At 33.3% G+C, this 23,346-nt stretch overlaps 1 protein-coding gene across 1 annotated transcript in view; it reads right to left on the bottom strand.

Moving 5' to 3' along the window:
• Nucleotides 1–14,648, bottom strand: part of LOC111512836 (orexin/Hypocretin receptor type 1) — a 409,012-nt gene extending 394,364 nt beyond the window's left edge. The window contains exon 1 of the mRNA XM_074178302.1: nt 14,379–14,648. The gene's annotated coding sequence lies outside the window, so the exon portion shown is untranslated. The remainder of the gene's footprint in view (nt 1–14,378) is intronic.
• Between the last annotated feature and the right edge of the window lie 8,698 nt (nt 14,649–23,346).

Genomic DNA, 23,346 nt, shown 5'->3' with positions numbered 1-23,346 from the left:
TTTGAGAATTTACTGACCCACAATTCTGTAGATCCATCGACTTATTTTAGTCACAAGTTTTATTGATTTGTATTTTGGTGAGAAAACTCTGGATAACTCAACTCAGCTGATTTTGTTAGGAGACATTCCTTCCTTGACCCCCTTGACATAGAAAATGAAAAACAAACAAAAATAAAAATAAACAAACATCAATGCATACGAGTTGAGAGAAGATGAAGAATATATTTTAAAAACACTTCATTGTGAGATTTTCATTAACAGTTTTACAAAAACGCAACACGTGTTTCGCCACACATTGGCACCTTCAGGCGTGTCTTTACTTCATAGGCCTACACTGAAGACACGCTTGAAGAAGCCATCATATGGCGAAACACGTGTTTTTTTTTTGAAAACTGTTTGGTGATAATCTCACAATGGAGTGTTTTTTGAATACTTCACAGATTTTCATCGAGTATCGATCGATTAAATTATATATAAGATGAAGAATAATCATATCTGTTGCGTATACAGAACAGTATACAGAAGAAATATTTTGTATGGAATAATTCAGATTCTGGAATACAAAAAGTAACTATGTCTTCCACAATGAAGTGAGCTTTTTAAATAATGAGGTGAAAATTTTATTCATTTCAGCTGTTCAGCTGGTTCATGTTCAGCTGTTTATCATCTTTTGTTTGATGAAGAGAGGCATGAAACTTGGAATTATTTTGCGTGTTCGGCGCTTTTTTGCTATCGAAAAAATAATCGAAGGATTTGCATCAAATTTTGTGCGAAAAATGGAGTTGAGTACACAAAGAGACTTGAATTGTTGACAGTGATTCCGTCATTGTACTCCGAGTCAGAAAAATGTTCACAAGTGGTATAAGCTTTCCACAGATGATCGAGAAGATGTCAATGACGACACTCGTCCTGGACGCTCCAGCACATCAACAACCAAGGAAATTGTGGAGAAAATTATCATATACAATCTTTGAATTACTATCAGATAGTCCTTTTCACATGGTCGTACGGTCAATAAAAAATTTTTGAATTTTTTTTTTAATTGAATTTATTTATTGAATTAGGATTCTCTAATATACAGCTTAGCAAACTCAAAATATTATATAATCAACGAAATTTATATAGATAATACAACTTTATATACATACATAATTTGAACTGAACAAAAAGTAATTTTTCAATTTCCAATATTGAATATATTTTAACAATTCGCTCTTGTAAATCTTTAATGATAGGGTAGTTTTAATTGAATCAGGTAAATCATTGAATCATACAAAACCTTTAAAACAAACTGCTCATATTATTTCTTCTATTTATATGAATGTGACTGTTGTGCCTAGTAGAATGGTGATGAATGTCCTTATTGAAAGTTATTAATGATAGCAAATATGGTGGGGTCATTTTATTTAATATTTTATAAATGGAAACCATGAGACAATAGAATAATCTTTTAAATACTGAGAGCCATTGTACAGCAGATAGCATGGTAGAAATTGGTGTATACCTATTACATTTCAAAATCATTCTCATTTCTCGATTTTGTAGTTTTAGTATTTGTTACACTTCGTTCAAATTGAAAAAGAATAAAAAAGATGCACAGTAGTCAAAATGGGGTTGGATTATTGATTTATATACCATAGTTTTTATATTTGTTGATAAGTTATTGGCGATTCTTGAGAAAAAATATAATTTTTTTTCAATATATTTGAAGTGGTCGTCAAATGATAAGCAATTATTAAGTTGAAATCCCAAATACTTCACTCATGTTACTATTTCTATACGTTCATCTTCAATTTTTATATTTATCTGGTTTGTATTTATTTGATTATATTTGAATTTAGTAGTGATTATCATTGCTTTTTCATTGCTTTCATTATCATTGTTTTTTTAACGTCAAGTTTCATTTTATTGGTTTTCAGAAATGTTTCTACTTCCTCTAGAACATTATTCATTCTGCCAACAGTTTCTTCTAAATTTACTCCTGTACAGGCGAATAAGGTATCATCTGCAAATAAGTTGATGAACTCACAATCTGTAAATAATTGTATATTATTCAGATACAGAATGAATAATAGGGGACCAAGCACACTCCCTTGTGGTACTCCTGTGTAATTTGTTATATATGATGAAAAATAATCGTTCACACGTACTCTCTGTTTCCTATTTGATAAATAATTACTTATCCATTCATAAACCATCCACTGAATCCCATATTTTCTCAGCTTCTGAAGCAAAATACTTCTATCAATCGATTCAAAGGCCCTTTTGAAATCTAAAAAGACACCTACAACATATTTACCTTCATCTGTTTCATTAGTTAATTCAGTTAGTGATAAATGTAGTGATGTTTCACAAGCATGTTTTTTCGAAAACCAGATTGATTGATAAACATGATTTGATTTATGTCAATAAACTCTAATAATTGATTATATACTGCTATTTCTGAAACCTTCTCTATCGGCGGTAAGGTATTAATAGGTCTAAATTCACTTGCTTTTATAGTGTTTGTAACTTTAGGTATGGGTATAATGGTACTTATTTTAAATAATTCGGGCAGTTGACCATTTTGGAGCGATGTATTGATCAAATTGAGGATTGCATGACCAGCTGTTTCAAATACTTACTTCAACATTTTAGAATTCGAAATTTCATGAATACTACATTTATTATGTAATAACCCAATTATATCATTCAAATCTCTTAAGGCAATCAATCTGAAGGTACTGAAGGGCAAATATAAATTATTATCCAAATTGATCCACGGTTCGGAATTCTCAATGCCTTGGACTATGTGTTGGATGCTGTGTACAAAGTATAGGTTGGAAGTTTTGGTCATGTCAGGTTCACCTTGTTTAGAACTTACTACCCCTTCATCTTCAAATTGGATTATATTCGGAAATGGACGATCATTACTATTAACAATGGTTTTTAAGGTTTTTTACATCAAATGAGAATTATTCTTGTATCTGTCTATTTTGTTATGATAATACTGAACTTTCTTTATTTTCAATGAGTTAACCACATTGTTTCTTAATTTTTTAAAATTTTCCCATCTGGTTATTTTTGAATTTCCATCTTCTACCGTAGTCACAAATTATTTATAGGCTGCATCCCGTTTCTCAATTCTGATGAAAACTTCATTGTCAAACCAAGGAATATTGTTTTTAAACTTATTTATTTGTATGGGAGGATACTATTAACAATATTTGAAAATTTTTCCAGAAATTCTTCATAAAGTAAATTAACATCTATAGAGTTTAAAGACCAATTACAAGAAATGAGCTTCATTCTTCTTCTTCATACTTCTTAATCTTACTCAATCTTCTTCTTCTTAATCATACTCAAATTATTATCACAAAGATTTCTGTTTGAGTTTTCTATGTTAAATTGACTAACGAGAAAATTAATAGAAATGATTGAGTTGTTAGTAGTTTTTAGGGTTAAATGGACATTTGAAACTATATTATCGTTATTATAGTCACAACCAAATCTAATAATAATTGTGTATCTAGTGTCTTTCTAGTAGGCTCAGTTGATGTTTGATTTATACCATAGGTTGTGAAAATATTCTTAATTTTTTTTGTATAGAAACTTTCTTCTAATAAGTTGAAATTAAAATCACCTACCAGAATAAAACGATTGTTAGATGACACAAGCTTCTCGCAAACTTCCTCGAAATCTTCTAAAAAAGTTGTATGAGAACTAGAAGTTGAACATCCGATCAACCATATTGAAGATTTGAAGTTAATTTCAACAATTTCACACCAGTAGTTCGATTCCAGTATGAACTTCGTAAAAATTGGAAATTCGAATTTTTTATTTATATACATCTCTCCGCTTGCAAAGAAAACATCCGGTATTGTGAAAAATCAACAAAGCATCAGGTTGATCGTCATGCTTGTTCGTATTTTTTTGGTCGAAAACAATACAGTAATCATGCCTCAGCCACTGTTTTCAACAGATTTGCCCCCTGCGACTTTTTCCTGTTACTAAGATTGAAGAGTACCATAAAAAGATGGCGTTTTGCGACGATTGAGGAAATAAAAACCGAATCGCTGAGGGAGCTCATGGACACACCAGAAAGTGCATATCAGAACGGTTTCGAAGATGAAAAAAAAATATCACAGGTGTATGCGAAGGAAAATACTTTGAACGGGACAAAGAAGCAATTGATGGATGAGTAGATTTCTATGAGAAAAATGGAAATTTACCTCATTTTCTGAACAGAGTAGTATACCGGGTGATTCTCTAAGGTGGCTCACCCCTTTACGTTATTTTCTTGAATGAAGATAAAAAACGAAATTTGGGGGTTATGTGTTATAGTTTAATTTACATTTTTGACATATTTACTTGCTCTGCTGTACTTCCGGTGTAACTTGAAATGACCCCAATTTTCGATTTTTGAATGGGACATCCCATATATTTTTACTAATTTCCATCAAGAATGACATTCTAAATCCAACAATACTTCACTTATTGGTCTGAAATGCCCTGGATCGTGTAAATCGCTTCATTTTTGATCTAGTAACATGGGAAAACTACGACTTTGAGGCTTATGAATGCACAGCCATTTTAAGAATAATTTCACAGTCGCCAATGTGAATTTTTTCAGTTAACTTGATTTTTTCAAATAGAAAGGGGTTGGCTCGTCGGTTTTTTGTGAAAGATTATTTTCTTACGAATAATTTGATGCCACACACTTTCACTCCATTTTCTTTATTTTTCTAAATGATTGCAAGAAACGATTATACCTATATAATGACAAATAATTCGTCCTGTTATTCTAGTTATCCGTAACAAACAATTGGAGTTGTTGCTAGGACTAGGTACCTAAACAAATAGGCTAATGAATATGCTGTCACTTTTGAAAATTGATTTGTTGTGTAGTTTATAATTGGATATGGCAAATTACACTAGAAACGATAAAATTGACATGTTGCTAATTTACGGAGAAACAAAAAAGAATGCAACTGATGCAGCTCGAATTTATGCTCAGAGGTTCCCTAATCGTCGCCATCTCACTCGGCATTATTTTCCAAAACTAGAAAGAAAAATGTGAAATGAAGCAGAAGAAAATGCCAATAACTTCATTGTCAGTGAAGAAAAAGAAGTAGACGTGTTGGCCTATGTTGAAGTGAATTGTACGGCGTCAATTCGCCAATTTGTTTCTGAGTGTGAGTTACCTATTCGTCCGTTTGGAGAATTCTTCACAAATATAATTATCGATCATTCAAGTACCAACTACACCAACATCTTTACGATAAGGATCACAACCGAAGATTGACTTATTGCAACTGGTTATGACTAAATACAGAGAAGAAGTACGTTTCCCATTTAAAACTATTTATTCAGATGAAGCCCGATTCACCAACTTGGATATGTTCAATAGGAATAATAAAAGGTACTGGTCTCAAACAAATTTACATCTGATACAAGAAGAAAATTTTAAAGAGCGATTTTGTTTCAATTGCTGGATGGGTATTATCGGAGGAAAACTTTTGGACCCAAGAATTTTCGACGGACAACTGACTGCGGAAAGATATTTACAGTTCCTTAAACCGGGAAAAATGATTGAAATCTACCTCGGAATTTTCATTTCGAACGAAGAAAATTACTTCTGTTTTATTGAAAATATACTCTCTCTATTGAATAATTCACATCCCCGAACGTAATTTCAGTAGGCAATGTACTTTTCATTGAGAATTAAATATTCATCTAATATATGTGTGAAATCATAACGTATTATTTCATGTGAAGAGAATTACTAACTGGACGATGGGTATTCCCCCTTAGTGAAATGTAAATTTTCGCCATCTCTTTATCGAATGTAAAATTACGCTTGTATTTGTGAGCGATTATTGTATTGTTCATTCTTGTCTACAGAAGCGCATCGGTTTGTCTGACGTGTGCATTAGAATATTTGTTGTTGGTGAAAATAAGTAAAGAAGGTGAGTACATTTCTTGTAAAATTTCAATAACTAGTCCAATAAACAGATGAATTCATTGAGTTTTCTCGTTATGCATTATAGAGTGTTTTTTTTATTACAAGTATATCCTAACCTCACATCGCGAATTATTTCATACTATATGGAATAGTAAAACATATTTTAACTGATTTTCAAATAATTACAGAACATATATTTGAAAATGTTTTTGATAATTTCTGAATGGTATTGAGAAAAAGAGAAAAAGAGATATACTCGATAGCAGTGGCGTGACTCATCAGTGACGCCGTATGCACGATCCATTTTAAAAATGAATTTCGATGAGGAATAAAGTTTCGTATTGGTGGTTGCAAATATCGGACAATGTTAAATCGTAATTTTATTCACCTAAAAAATATATGAACGTTTTATTCGTATCTCTCATAATTTTGGATGAATTTGAGGATTTGTGATTCTTATTATTGAACTTGAAAACATTTTTGCGATGGGAGGCAAGTTGGAACTCAAAATTGAAGGAATCGAGAAACACTTTAGGACCTTTTTGTTTCTGTTTAAGAGGTGAACAAAACACTTCATCACCACTTCATACCATATCATTATAGCTATATTTGCTGTATTTCAGAAAATGTTGGAAAACATTTGGAAAAATCTAGTTTTTTATTTAAACGGTTGAATATGTATCAAAAATTTTTGAGAAATATTAATATTGAAGTAAAACTAGTAGTGTAGTTTTTCTCTAGGAATGTGTGTTCGTCAACTTACTGTGTTTTTAGATTTCTAAACCTATTCATTTGATGATATTTCATTTCTCTTTTAGGATAATAACAGGAATTGAGGAAAATAGAAAAAGGAATATTACTTTCATTTCTCTTTCCGAATAATACCACCATGAGCAAGAAAGAAAATGTGTTAATTTGAAGAATGGTTTTTTTTTATTTTGTACTGTTATTTGACTTTTTTGAAAATGAAAAAAAAATGTTTTGTAGAATTTCATTCCAAGAATGAATATGAACTAATTTTGTAAATACATATTTTTTTAATATATCAATGTGTAATATGTCTTGTGCATTCAGTTATCTAAATTATGAGGAAAAATGGCCACTTAAGAGTCAAGAATCAACATCCGATTGAGGTATCATTATCTTCAAAACTACTCTGAATTCGGACCTTCTTACAACGGAATATCCCAAGGTAATAAAATGAAAAATTACACCGTAAAATTTTATCAGAGTATAGAATTCCACTGTGAAATTATATAAGAGTGTAAAATTCTACTGTAAAATTCTGTCAAGAGTGTAATATCTCGATATAAATTTATATCGCAAATTTACCCTATAAAGTTTTATTTCAACACAAAAGTACACTCAAAATGAAAAATTACACTGAAAAATTCCACACTTGTCTTCGGGGTAGAATTACAAAATGATATTCCGCATGGAATGTAAGATCACACACGAAAGTAATTTCTCGCTAATATGGGCGGTAATTAAATTGCCACCGGTACCGGTGGAAATTTTTTTACCAGTGTAGAAATCAAATTAATGATTTCATTGAAGATTGGTCACTGAATAACCAAGTTGATTTCTATTTTCAACAAGATGGAGCGTCACCACACAATTCTCAAGTCGTAAGAGAACATCTGAATGACACCTTCTCAGAAAAGTGGATTGGCACTTACAGTGGCCTACGAGGTACATTTTTGAGTAGTCATATTTTTACAAAAATTTATTTCTTTTTCATATTCTAGATCACCAGATCTTACTCCGCTAGATTTTTTCTCTGGGGAACAATTGAAAATCAGGTTTACAATACAACATCAGCTACTCGTGAAGAACTAGAGCATAAAGTGAGGGTGGCATTTCAGAACATCACTGAGGAACAGCTATTCAATTAGTCTAAGAGCCAGTTAGCGGCTACCTGTATGTATTTGACCAGGCTTAGGTTTTTGTACATTGAGGTCCCTATTACCTACCGTACATGATATGGGACCTCACTAAGCCCAAAGTGGTGGACGCGGTGAGTGCGCAGGTAGGACAGGTATCAATATTTTAGTAATTTTAAATGCATTTGACGACGTTTGCCGATTTGATATTTTGAAACATATTATTTTTGTGAACGGAAAATAATAATGGCTGAACATTACCTCGCGTTCAACATTGTGGCAGACATATTTGAAAATGTTAAAAATAAATGTTTTTTAAAGTAATTGACGAGATCTGCTATTGATACATTTCACTCATTATAGTTTCATAAACTTATAATAATTAGGGCAGAAGTATTCAGTGCGTATTCAGCAAATACCAAAATCTGAGATACTACTCGGCCAGATGTCTATGTATTACGATAACTGTTTTACATCAAAATAATGTATTTATGATTTACTTAATCACTCTAAAGTATTATTATTGTACTCATTCCAGCCTATATTTTTTCTGATATTTACTACCGCCATTTGAATAATATAAGATTTTAAGAGGGCTCTTTTATAATCCCAAATCTAATAGATGCCTCGTGTTGCGTGAATTTAAAAAAATTGATAGTGTTGCTTTATTTTATTTTGTTCATTGGATTATTAATTGTTGAATATTTTTGACATTATGTCGAGTGAAATAGATAAAGTGCACTGTGTTTTTTGTGACACATCAAAAACTGAAAAATTATTAATATTTTCGGAAGAGACTATGGTAAAATGTCGAAATATTTTGAGGTTACGAAAACTTCATAAATTAAAGTACAACGATGTAATTTTACCGGAAGATATTTTTGATGCCGGCTATCATAGTAGTTGTTATGAGACGTTTACAGCTTTGAAAAAAAATTTTTTTGGCCGATGCCAGCAAAAAAGTTTCATTACAAAGTACGTCGTCGTCTGCGACTGAACAACCATCAACATCAGTTAATAGTTCAATAATTGATGATGCAATAGTATAGAATTCCGTTTTGAATGACGTGAACGTTCCTGAGATAGATGAAGTTGTAGAAAAAAATATTGACGTCGCAGTAGATCAGCCGTTCGAGGAAATACAATTGGAAGATTCAGCAGCACCATTAACTGTTCAGAATCCTGAAACTGTGGCTTCAGCAAACCTGAATTTGTGCTCTTTTTGTGATAAAAGAGAACAATATAAGTCTAAGAATGAGCCATTACGTACTTAAAAAAAATCAATTTCAAATAAATATCTTATCAAAGTTGGAACCAGATTCTGAAATTCACAATGAAACTTTGATAAAAATACAAAGTGTTGCCTCTGATGAAGTATACTATCATGATGTTTGTCGACAAAATTTTAGAAATCACAAACGGTCACTGGTGAAAAGTCCTTTCCGTACTTCATGGCATATCTCTCAGAGACACATGAAATCGTTTATAGAGAAATTTTTAATTCAATTGAGGAGAGTGTCATAAAACGGGGACGTTGTTATTTTTTGTCATATTTGCATAAAGAGTATCTCGATATGTTTAAAGAATTGAGTGAAGGCTCCGATGCAGCATCAATATTTGCCGCGCATTATTTATAAGAAAAAATTCACAAGAAATTTAATGAAAACATTCAAATTTTGATGTCAAACAAAAAAAAGTTGTTGCTCCTAAGGCGTTTCAACTATTGATGACTCATTATTTGCGCACCTAAAAGACCAAGATACCTTGCAAGCAGCTGCTGCTATTTTGAGAGAGGAAATTTGTGGAATAACTGAAACAAAATTACCTGATTATTTAACTAGTCAACGACTAATTAAAGGTGAATATTCAACACCACCAATGATTTCAGAGTTTTTTTCGACAATATTCCTGGTAAGTTGATAAAAATCAATTCTTTATCGAATATGTTCAAATCTATTTATAAATTATTAAAATTTTGCAATTTACGTTTAATTTTTACAGAATCTGACTCAATTGATGATGAAGATGATTTACACAACAATGAACATTACCCGGAAGATGATGAATGAAGAATAATGAATACTTATAAATATGTATGTTACCTTAATATACCTTGATATTTAAAATTTTTCCGTATTTTATCGTCTTTTTTTATCGTCAAAATTTTTAAATATTGTATGAACTACATAAAAAATTTCAATTTCAATAAATACAGTAATTAAGTAAATCATAAATACATTATTTTGATGTAAAACAGTTATCGTAATACATAGACATCTGACCGAGTAGTATCTCAGATTTTGTTTTTTTCTGATGCTTGTATGCACTGAATACTTCTGCTCTAATTAATCTAAGTTTTTGAAACTATAATAAGTGAAATGTATCAATGGCAGATCTTGTCAATTACTTTAAAAAACATTTATTTTTAACATTTTCAAATATGTCTGCCACAATGTTGAACGCGAGGTAATGTTCAGCCATTATTATTTTCCGTTCACAATAATGATATATTTCAAAATATCAAAACGGCAAACGTCGTCAAATGCATTTAAAATTACTAAAAAATTGATACCTGTCCTACCTGCGCACTCACCGCGTCCACCACTTTGGGCTTAGTGAGGTCCCATATCATGTACGGTAGGTATAGGGGCCTCAATGTACAAAAACCTAAGTCTGGTCAAATACATGCAGGTAGCCGCTCACTGGCTCTTAGACTAAATGTGATGCGCGCAACAATTGAAAGAGTTGAATTTTGCCGTGATCAAGGAGGTGGCCATTTTGAAAATTCATAAGCTTAATGTACTAATTTGCGACTTTCTTGCAATCATTCAGAAAAATTGAGAAAATATTGTGAAAGTATGTGGCATCAAGTAATTCGTAAGAAAATGATCCTACACAAAAATGCGACGAGCCACCCCCTTTCTATTTGAAAAAAATCAAGGTGACTGGAAAAATTCATGTCGTAGTTTTCCCCATGTTACTTGATCAAGAATGAAGCGATTTACACGATTTACAAGATAAAAATGATTTTATTTGTCAAATATTGACAAGTGAAGTATTGTTGGACTCAGAATTTCATTCTCGATCGAAATAAGTAAAAATATATAGGATGTCCCATTCAACCCATCAAGTTGAATTGCCCGTTAGTATCCAAAAAGGATATGATTAAGAAAGAACGTGGTGACTTCGATTCTTGTTTGGATAGAACTAACGGAATTTTACTAACGCGTTGGACTGACAATTATGTAGTTTCAGCAGCTTCGACCAAATATAGGTTAGCCCCACTTGATAGTGTGAAACGATATTCAGCGAAGGAGAAAAAAATTGTTTAAGTAACAAGACCGAACTTGATTTCCAAATATAATGCATCTATTCCAAATATAATGCACGGATCTGATGGATGAAAATATTGCACGCTGGAGGATAAGTCTACGTGGAAAAAATGGTGGTGGTGTCTTTTGACATGGCTACTTAATGCCGCAATTCAAAATGCCTGGGTTCTATACAGTCTGGCAACAAAGTAACTCAACTACACGTTCGTCAAGAAATTGTCAAAACATACCTCAACAAGTACAAGAATCCACCGAAAGGAAAAGGTAGACCATCTGCAAGTAAATCATGCAGATCGTACAGCCGTGTTGATGATGATGTGCGATATGATAATATAGGGCACCTGGTCACACCAGTAGAAAAAAAAATTAAATGCAATGGCGACAATTGCACATCAATTATGCACACGAAATGCATCAAATGTAATGTAGGAGTTTGTTTGTCATGCAATGTTGAATACCATACACGAATGTATCCAACTACCAATTTCGTATTTTATAATAGTTGCGGAAATGTTTCGGACAAACAAATTATAAAACTGCATTTCTCCCAGAAATGTTTTCAATGTGTTTATAAAACTGCTATAAATAGGAAATTGGCACCGTTTATAAAACATTATAGTCTTTATCAATATTTTGTAAGGCCTTTTACAAACACTATAAAATAGTTTTATAAACATTTTGGCAGTTACTATAAAATTTTTCCAACACTCCTAAAAATCAGTTTTGTAAATACTTCTCTCACTGCACTTTTGCAACATATTTAGGCGATACTCATAAAATAATCAGATGAAAATTTTATAAGACTTTTTAGTAGTTTCAAGTAAGCGTTATGAAATGTAATACAGCCGAAAACGATAACAATAAAATAAAAAGGCGCAAGAAGTAATTTTGTATTGGAAACTAGGAAAATATAATAGATATGTCACCAACTGAAAACTAACAAATAGAAAGTTTGAAGCCATTTTAAGATTCCACTTTTGCACTCATAAAACTGTTAAAGACATTGTTTGTGTTTCGAAGATTGACATTTTCACTGGAAATGAAATTTTATTGACAAATATATAGCCTATTATTAGCAAATTCTACGCGCGTCACTCATTTATAAATGTTTTCGGTAAAATTATTAATTATACAAAAATTCACTCTGTCGACGTATCTGTCGTTTTTTAGTCGCAAATTTAACTCACTTTGTTCTAAATAATATAATGTCATAATATCTATGTACCTTTCAGCTGTAAATATTATTAAATGTGCGGTATATCATATTTTCAACTCATTTAATTTCAATATTCCGGATTGCTATCATTTAAAATGGCGTCGTCCTATAAAATAATTTGGTATTAGTAGCAAGCATTTCAACGTATTTCAGCTTCTATGTTACCCGTATAAAACTGTTAAGAAACACGTAGTTCTGGGAGTGATGGTATTGCGGCAAATTCGGACTACTTTTAAAGCTATATGTTCCTACAAAAGTGCTTGTATGAATAAAGGATTTCCGTTTCTGTTTTTCGCAAGAAAAAAATTTGAGCACTAGGTTAGGTGTGATAGTGTTTGTTTAGTATTTCCAATATACAGGGCGACTCAAAAAACTTCCAGAAAGTTTTTTTTGTGACCCAGTCATTACTTCGTCTATTTGAAGCACCTCGAACTGAATCTAAACCCAATGCCATAAAAATATCGAACTTACTTATGGGGTACCTATATTCAATGGAAATTAAATATTTAAAAGTTGCTAAAGAACTAATTTCCATCACGATATCGATGGTGTCCCACTTGGATAACTGAAAAAAAAATTCTTACTAAACACAACTAAAATTGTGTAGAATTTTTCAAAGCTGTGATTAGAAATCAATGTCAGCTGGTTGCTCTTAAATGCTGCATTTTATTCTTGGTGACAGCAAATATATATTAGCAAAAGCAATTCGATTTTATAACAGTTATATTTTTGTTTTTGAATTGTAGTAAATATACCATACTATAAAATAGTTGGGAAATTATCATTGAAGTGACAATATAGTGATGAAAATAAAATAGTGTCTGAAAGCATTCTAATAAAATAGTTTCATTAAAGCTACAGGAAACAGTTATAAAATTAGCTTGAAATAGTTTTATAACTATCATATAAATCTCATAGAAAAGTGTTATAAAACTACTACATAACAATTTACTTTTATAGGAAAATAAGTTTTATAAGTTAGTTGAATAAACGTTTCTGTGATGATTTCCTGACTATTTTATAATGGTTTTTTAATTTTATTTCATAAACGTTTCTATGATAAATTTATGAAACACTTTTATTGCCTACAACTGATTGTGTTCTCGGATCATTTGATATAATCAATTAGCATTTTGGAAGTAATTATAAAATACTAATAAAATAAAACTGTTGCAACACCATGGAATTATAAAAAACTTTGCTGGTTGGGTAGTTTTTTTTTAAATCAATGAAAATATTTTTTTTATGAAACATAGCAGTGTAAGTTACTCGCGTTGCCATATGGCAACACTAATTTTTGAAGAAAGTAAGAAAAATTTCACTATATTTTTTGGGCAAATCTGTTTGTTTTGTTCTGAAAATACAATTCGGAAATATACTTTTGCAAAATTCTAAAATAAATTAATTCCGTCCTCAATGGGTTAAAAATCCAAAGTTGGGGTCATTTTCGGTCAAACCGGAAGTACGGCAAAGCAAGTAGATATGTCAAACAAATTTAGTTTTCTATCTCCAAAATAAAAAAAGTGAGCCACCGTAGAGAATCAACCCGGTATAACAGACATTCTTACAGAAACTGAAACGAGTCTGCTGAAAAACAAAAAATGGAAAAAGGGTTTCGTCCAAACAATAATTTTTCACGAACATTTTTTCATTAGTTTAATTCTGGGAAAGTTTCAGTACGAAGATTGTTGACTTGGAAATTGAAATATGTTAGTCTATTTCCCAACTCTCGATTTTCTCACAGTTTTAGATTTCGCACTATACGTAATATGAATAAATTTATGTTCAACATCAATGATGATATCATGATTTTTCACAAAAATCGGAACCAGTTTCTGGTGTCATTCAGTTCTTCCAAACCGATTATTCTATGAGTCGATAATAAGTATTTTCATCCTGCTTCACCCAAACTATATGCTCAAATATTCTTCAGCTTATTCTGTGTATTCATTTATGTCATTCAGGTTTGACTTTTAAGTTAGAGAATGTATTTTCAAACTCACCAATAGGTTTGAATTAGAGGAGTCGTCTGTAACAACTAATTGAAAAAGTCCAAACGGTCACAAAAATTCAGTCAGAAGGGATAGTTTCCGGAGTATTTCCGGAAAAAACCGTATCCACTGTACCGTATCGATAAAATCTGATCGAAATGTTCGTATTTTCGAATGTCACGAATTTTTCCGCGTCTTTTTGCGCTCGAAGTGAACAATAGGAGTTCGTATCAGTCCGATGCGATACGCAGAATGGAGAAATACCGAAATATTCGCGGAGCGCGTTTGAAATATTTCCACATCAAAGCTTCGCGCTCATGCTGATTCTGCGCAAAAACGATTTTCTTGCTGACGATGATCACTACAGAGCCCTTGAAGGCCAATGCAAAAGAGTTTTCTGAAACGAAATTATCACCATCCTGAAAATAATAGGGGAAAGGAAACAGTGGGCTCAGGTACAGGAGATGGAATAAGATGAATTATGGGAAAAACAATTCTCACGATTTCTGCAGAAACTAGGTCTCTTTTCTGATGATGTAGGAAGTAGAAAGTGTGATTGTTAAGAACTTTTTCATGGATATTTTCTTCACACAACCTAACATTTTTCTAGAAGAATGAAAGTAACTAACTGATTTTTGCTTCTTCAATTTTTTTTCCTAAAAATGTTTTGTTTTTTACGAAATTCAGTAGTAACTTTTCAAGGTCTCATATGAGCTGCAACATTTTTCGAAGAAAATATTCATTTTACACTTCATTTCGAGATCAAGTTTTTCGAAATTATTGAAGTTATTTTATTCAACATATCATTTATTTTTGAATGGTGTGAAAAATCAATGTCATTTTCAAAAATTCGCCAGGGGAGCGAAAAAATGAAACAAAGTGATTGGAAAAATCATTTGCAAAATGATTAATTCCACTTAATTTAATTTTTCACAAATATATTTTTTTTATAAAATTTGATGCAATGATTCTGGCCGAAGTCTGCAGGTTTTTATCACTGATATTTCATCTATTACTGCGGTAGACTTCATCAAAAGCGATGAGATACCTGTCGCAGTGCTCGATTTGGTGCACCCGCTGTTCCGGACGCATTTACTAAGATACTGGTATTGGACTCTGATTTTATATTTTTTTTTTAGTGGACGTGACTTGGTTTCTCCTGATTGAATTACCTGTACGTATTCGTTTTCATTCAAGGACAGGTAGCCAGACTTCATTGATGTTCATTGCCTCTTTCCTATTGATAATATCCCTGTATTTTTTAATGTCTATTGCCTCTCTATATACACTTGGAAAGTGATTTTGAGTTTTCTCGAGTATTAATTAGGTAAGGTTGAGTTGGGTCCGGAGTGAGTGGGTCAATTTGACTGCTCACCGCAGCCTGCAAGGGTTTGTTGTGGCTCACACCTATTCATACTCGACCAAATGAACCCAGCTTTTCAACGGAGCCGATAAGTTTGTAAGGTAAGTGGTCTTTCAGGTCAGATGGTAAGAGTACTCCAAAACCCTGATTTAGTTCCCAGCGGGGCAGGCACAAAGTATCTGCCCTGTATTTTCCAAGCAGAGGCGAGACACACTGTCTTTTGACAGTCCAAGCCTCTGCATATGATGATTCAAATGATAATGGCCTGAGAGAAGGCCTGTTAGACATCGTACTTCATCCCTATTGTAGTCCTACAACTGTTTGGTATCAAGCTTCGAAGGGGGAATAAACGCCTTGGAGTGAGAAAATTCTGGAAGATTTTGCCAGAAGTCCATAAATCTTTTTGCCATCGAGGTGTTCAATCTCTGTTCGGCAAAGCCTAAAATGATGCCATTGACAGGTTCTGGTCCGATGGAGCTGCTTGCTGCACCCTCCTTTGCAAGGAAGTGGGCAGCCTCATTGTCTTCCATAATAATAACCGAGTATTACTGTATTTTCGAATGAGATATTGTGAGTGTCTCCTTTGTTGAGAGCACGTTCAGCCACAATTGATCATCAGCTTGTCCTAGTCGACAATTTCTCTTGTGTTTAGGGAGCTGGGAATCTATACTTCTTTTCGTATTTCCAATGTAGACCGACCCGCAGCTTGAAGGAATCCAGTACACCTCAGGTGTTGCTGGAGGTTCTCTGGAGTCCGTAGCTGCCCTCATCCCAATCCAGCCTATAATATATTCGACACAGGGAAGGAAAGCTTTTCCTTTAACCAGCCTAGCTGGGGTTGCTATGTCATTTTGGCGTTAAAATTACCCCTCTCTTCTGCTGTGGCTGGTAGTTAGAGTTTTTGTTCAGGTACCTGTATGTATGTCTTGGTTTTCTGTATACTCTGTGGCCCAATGTGCCATCTCCACGTCTGTTCACAAGAACATCGAAGAAGACTGAAGTCTTTTAGGTTTTTTGGTCCATTGTGAATTGGATGTATGTGTCAAGAGAGTTTCATTGTGATAAAAAATTGTTCAGTGTCTTCTCATCATCTTGCCATACCACGAACGTGTCATCAACCAACGCATTCAATAATATGGTTTCACGGTTGCTTACTCTAAGGCCTGTTGTTAGAAATTTTCCAATTGCTGTCCCATCCGTTTTACTGAAAATGAGTTGATGATAAGCAATGAGTGAAAAGGGCGGAAAATACCTACAAGTTATTAACAAAATTCACACATTCATTTAAAAACACCTTACACTTTTGAAAATTATCCTTCTTGATTGAAAAAATATATCAAAGTTAATTCCATCCTCTCATTTAATTCAGGCTGACCTGTTAGTACGCAACGTTTCGAAATAAGCCGGTTCTTATAATAAAAGATAACTGCCGTTTTCTCAAAGGACGACTTATTTGCGGGAAAAATCGCTGTTCTGGATGTGATGCATTTTTCCAATCTCGTACATTCTGTGGATCTGTAGTCATTTTCAATGTAACCCCCACTGAAACTCTTGCAAGACCTACAGAAGCGTATCATTACTTGTCCTCCAATACATTTGGCATTGTCTAAATAATTTCTGTTGTTCATGAAAAAATATCATCGCCTAACAGAAAAACAGTCATCAAGAGTCAATGTAATTGTTTTTGAAGTGTTCAGTTATTTTCAAAAGTGTTGAATGTGAGGATACGTTATCAGATGTGAAAAATAATCTCCCGCTAGAGGTAACATCAAATTTTAAAAATAACTATTCCAACAAAAATCTTTATTTTGTATTAGGTATTTCAATAAAAACCATCGAAAGGATGGTTGAAGAAGGAGAGCAATTAATTTCTGCAAATGAAGGAGAAAAAAAAGTTACACTTCAAGAAAGAAGCGGCCTAAAAGTGCACACGTAACTGATATTCCCGAGTAAGAGTATTCCAGTATCAGACACAGTATTCACGACTCTCATAAGACAGAAGGAGATAAGTGTATCATTATATAAAATTTTAATGAACTGTACTACTACCTATAATTCGTTTGTTTTATGTCGTTTTGTGTTGGTGTTGTCTCGAAAATTTGGTTGTTGCTTAAGTTTCTGATGTGTCGGACGGTTTTTAAAATAGTAATAATATCAACACAAAAAAACTATTTTTTCGAGCCCTAAAGAATAATTTACTTACATTGGAAACGTCGGTAAGAAAACAATTTTTTTTTATTGATCCTGTTACCCATCCAACATTTTTTCAGACTACCTATAATATTGAATGAAATATGTGAAGAAATTACAAAGAAGTCATGTTCCATTTGCTATCCTAATTGAAATTATTTATAGGTACGACTTGCTGGCAAGGGTGGGCATCGTACTCCAATAGTAATTTAGTTGGAAGAGTCTATACCTGCGCGATCGCTCGCCATCAGCCGTGGCGTTTACTGTAGTAGAATGTGAAAGAATGTCTCATCTTGATCTGAAATCTGTTTATAATTCGAGGGGGCGACTAATTATTGCGAAAACCACAGATTCATGTTCTTTCTTGTTATCGTCGAATCAAGAAATATATACATTTTGGTACTGATGAGATTGTTTTACAAAAAAAATCGATTTTGTAACGCATGAAAGTTTGTGACCGCAATTTGAATAACTGGTGAAATTCAACAACGTCATTTCATATCTCATAATATCAACGTTCAGAGATTCTATGAGATTTTTTTTCGTTGGCAAGAGATATCGTTTTAGCCAGGAAGATAATTTCCGATATATGAAATACCTGTTAATTTCTCAGAAACTACAATTTTACTAACCATGCTTCAATGACTTTTTTGTTACATAACATATACTGTGAAAATCGCTCAATATAATTTAACATTCATCGCCAATACGGAAAAACAGCAAAACAGTGAATAGTATAAATAATTATAGATTAGAATAATAGCTAGCTTGAAAATAACCACACATTTTATTAAGGTAATAAAAATCAACCTTCATACGATAATTCTTTTTTGTCATTCCAACAGCACATACTGCAATATATGAGTAGTTTACCAGCACGAGATATTCACTGAATTATACAATAAATTGTGAAGCACTTTCAATTATTTACTGTACTCGACTAACAATATCTCAAGGTAGTTGAGCTGAATGAAGCCCGGCTCCTAATAAGGCCCATTTTCCGTAAATCTTTGAGTTTAGCGAACTATATTTTACAGCACGTTCCTAATAGATAAACTCCATCTAGCGCATTTAACAATCCCGACATGCAACGCTGTGAAAGAACAAGTTCAAGTCGTTCAAGAGAAAAGTCAGATGGACGGAGATTTGAGATGAGTCCACATAGCATTTTGTGAATAAAATATGTGTTCACTATTATGTTTGACCATTACATACGTACACTAGTTGTTATAAATTTCATGTGGCGTATTTAGTTTTTTGCATATTAGTTTTCAACGCTACAATATTCTAGATAGTATTACTCATCAAAATATTATTTCAGAAACATAAAAAGAATCCTTCACAAAAAGATGCCAAAAAAGAGAGGTCTGTGGACTGAAGATCAAATGAGAGAAGCTTTACCAACAATTCAAAATAGGATGTCAGTAAGTACAGCAGCCAAAGAATTCAAAATTTCTCGTCGAACATTGCGAAGTTATGTAATCAGTGGAAAGCCGGAAAAAAAAATTTGACGGCCTTCATTTGTATCATCGAAGGAAGAATCTGAATTGTGCAGACGAATTTTTAGGCTAGCCGACGTTGGAATGCCGTTTACCTCAAAAGTAATCAGACGATCTATTCACGAATATTGTGTACAGTAATGCTATACTATTGCACCAAAGGCCTAGCTTAACGTGAATGGCTCAAGCTCTTCTTGCGTCATCACACCGATGTTGCGAAAAGAAAGTTGCAGTTTATGAATCCAGCCAGAGCAGCTAAGTTGAATAGCTTCATAGTCGAGGATTATATAAAAAAACTAAAAATAGTAATGCTAAAATTGGATGTTCTTCAAAGCTCTCAGCGCGTATTTAACGTAGATGAGAAGGGCTGACATGCATAAATCTCAGCAAGTTTTCACTCGTAAAGGTGCTAAAATGGTCCAAATAATCTCACAGGAACATGCTGTTGCATGTGGTAATGCTAAAGGCCAAATGATTTCGCCCATTATATTGTTTAGAGAAAAATAAAGACGGAGAAATGGCTAGATAGCTCACCTGCTGGAACAATTATTGAGATGACCGAGAGAAGAAGGATGCCTACACCAGTTTTTATCAAATGGATACACCATTTTGCTGACTACAAGCCTGCGAGTTTTACTGATTTGTGATGGAGTATCCTCCCACCTGGATGCAGGAATAGTTGATGCAGCTGAGTCGCATGACATTACACTGTTTTGCCTGGCAAGCAATTGTACACATAAGCTACAACCCATGGATAAAGCTGTATTTAAGACATTTGAGAGTTACTGGCATGACGAAGTAATTACATATCGGACAAATCAGCCAAATCGGACAATGAACAAGTCTATATTTGGTACCATTTTTTCGAAAGTGTGGTCAAAGGCAACTGCAGCTTCTGATGTAATATCAGGTTTCAGAGCAACGGGAATATACCCTCATGATTCCAAAGCCATTTCTGATATAGCCTTCGCCCATTCGGATATAACTGAACACAGGTTTACCCATGATAATTCAGCTATTCCGTCTATTTCCAATTCTACACGTTCAATTCCTAGGGATAGCTCCCCTTCAAAACCTAAAAAGCAATATGTTCAAGAAGCTAGTACTACCTCCGAGAGTTCAGATGACAATTATTATTTACATGATAGCGCAGATGATGACAAGACCATTGCTGCACCACAGGCATTATCCGTTAGTTTTGATTATATTCTCGAAATGTCAGAAATAGAGACAAAAAAAGACAGAGGAGCAAGAAAAAATCCTTAAATTATCGCGCCCTAGTAGTTACAAAATCTTTGTTTGATGAAAATAAACCGACTACAGCTATTTCAGGAAAAGGAAACAAGCTTTCAAGTGGAAAGAAGCGTGGTTTGAAAAACATAGAGAAAAAGAGTCAAGTGAGAGAAGAGAAAGTTGGTATTGTTATTTATGTACCGAAGATATTGTTGAATATATGAGATTATGTGACAGATGTAAGAAGAAAGTGTGTGTTCACGAGGAGTGTGTTGTTGGGTTCACTACAGACGATGAGGACTCAATTTTTATTCGACCAAATTGTACTCCTTGATATCATAATAAAATACTTTTTTATTCCAATATTTGTACTTTTGTTTTTTAACGAACATTTACACCATGGCCTTATTTGGTGCCACTATGGGCCTCATTAACAACATCGTGCTCTTAATAAGGCCCATATACAGCCATTTTTCAAAATACAAAAAGTTAGGGATCCTAAATCATATGTCCAAATTAGAATTATTTTTATGAATAACCTGTTATATACCTACCATAAGGTCATATTCTCAGATGGCTTGGACTTTGTTTTTATAACAAAAAAAACATTTCCGTTGGTCCACTTACCCCACGAATTGTCTTCACTGTCTCTCGCTTGTTGTTGCCGCGCCGTTAGAATCAATTTCAGTAGAACTGCAAATGAACAGGTGTGGAAATCATTGAAACGTTTTCCACGTCTACCATTTCAACAGTCTATACATATCCATTTTCCCCCACACTAATGTTGAACAATAATAAGTTAACATTGCGAGTCACACTTGCCCCATTCGCGCCAACATAATTAGAATGAGAATATAAAACAAAACAGTACCAAGTTCATCAGAAATCGATATGTAAATTGTAGTCAATAGACATTCCACTTGAATGATAATGATGGGAACAACATACTAGATCGCAATTTGAAAGAAAACCTCTTTATTAACAAATATAAAACTGGTATGAGAGAATTCATCAACCTTAACTATCTAACACTTATGGTTGATTAAAAGTCAGTTGTGTCTCTGGAAGGAGGTGAACATACAGAGTGACAACCCCCCCCCTGTCAAATGGAGATCTTATCTAAATGATCTTCACTTGTACCCTACAAAGATACAATCGATGTAGTAGTTTTTGGTTTATTGAATAAAACACTATTTATTTGAAGTGAAATTTTATTTTCTATTGACCATTTGAGAAATGTTCAAAATGATTATTTCCAATCGTTTCAAGAGAAGAATGGAGTCTATTTCCAAACTCTTGACGTAAATTTGCAAATAGTTCGGCATTCTTGGATTACTCTTTCCTTCAGTTGCTCTATTGAGTCAGATTGCGTCTTAAAAAAATCTGTTCAAAATCTGTTTTCTCCGTTAACCAGCTGTCGCACCCCTACGAACGACAACCCTCAGAAGTCGAAACTTGTGCGAGCTAAGGATTAACGAGGTCTTACCTTTTAACGTGTGATTCCCAACACGGGTTGGACGATAGCAAGTGAAGATCGATCGTTCCGAATAGGGTTCGAACCACCGACCAACACGACAGTCAATTCGAGTGAGTGAACAAAGAACCCACGCCGAACCGCTTGGCTACCGACCGAACGACTTAGAAACAACAGATTTCATGTGGCCCCCGAAGAAGAAATCAAGAGGAGATAGTTCCGGGGATCTAGGAGGCCATTCAAAAGGATCTCCATTGATTAGCATATTTATTATCTTACCATTGTCTAACTGGAACTACATACTGAGGAGGTATCCCATCCTGTTGAAAATGTAATAATTTTTTTCTAAAGATAATCCGGTTGCTGTAGCTGCCTTACGACTCGATAAAATATGATTCATTGCAAAATTTTAGAGTACTTCAATTTACGTGACTTACATTTACACTACACTGATCTTTTATACTATATATAAAAATCATTTCCACACGTTCAGCTGTGTCGTATACCATTATTGCAAATGAAAATTCTGTTCCTCGTCTATAACATACCGAAATAAAAATCGATTGTATAAAAGAGTATCGTTCCCCGTCTCAAAGTGAAAAATACAATACAAAAATTCTTCTGGAAAATTATTATTCCAAACACCTTTTTTGTTACTTTTACTCATGAGCTGAAGTTAGAATAAATAAAAATATTACAGGCGTAAAATTTTCAAAAGAAAATAAAACTTCAATTTGAATAGTGTTTTATTCAATAAACCAAAACTTTCGACATTGAATATGATTTGTAGGATACCACTGAAGGGCATTTCTTAAGAGTTTTTAGATAAGGTATCACTAATAGGAATTGCTATTTAATAATTTAAAGTCGGGGTGGCTGAAGGCGAGGGGATAAGTGAAAACAAGCTGGCTATTACATCATTTTGTTTCCCTCTCCCAATTATGAAAGTAATTTTCGGTAATTTCTTATATTCCATATGGTTGCCCAGATATAGCCATTGTAACTTTTCAAATCGTCACCATGTATATGTTTGTAAGTGTATATGTATATAACATTATATGAACGAACCTCATCGTTGTAATATAAATGTGAATAAAGATGTGGATTCTTCTACATCAACCGCTTCGAAGATTGAAATGTAAGGTGAGGAAATAAAAGAAAAAATAAAACAAAAATTAGAGGAGGTGAAACAAAAAAATGGAAAATAATACTAGACGAAGA

The sequence above is a fragment of the Leptinotarsa decemlineata genome, unplaced genomic scaffold (assembly GCF_025532065.1).
Source record: "Leptinotarsa decemlineata unplaced genomic scaffold, Ldec_3_MD MMD2_tig00003736_RagTag_RagTag, whole genome shotgun sequence".
Lineage (NCBI taxonomy): Eukaryota > Metazoa > Arthropoda > Insecta > Coleoptera > Chrysomelidae > Leptinotarsa > Leptinotarsa decemlineata.
Note: the sequence above shows the minus strand (reverse complement) of the source record. Positions and strands in the feature narration are given on the sequence as shown.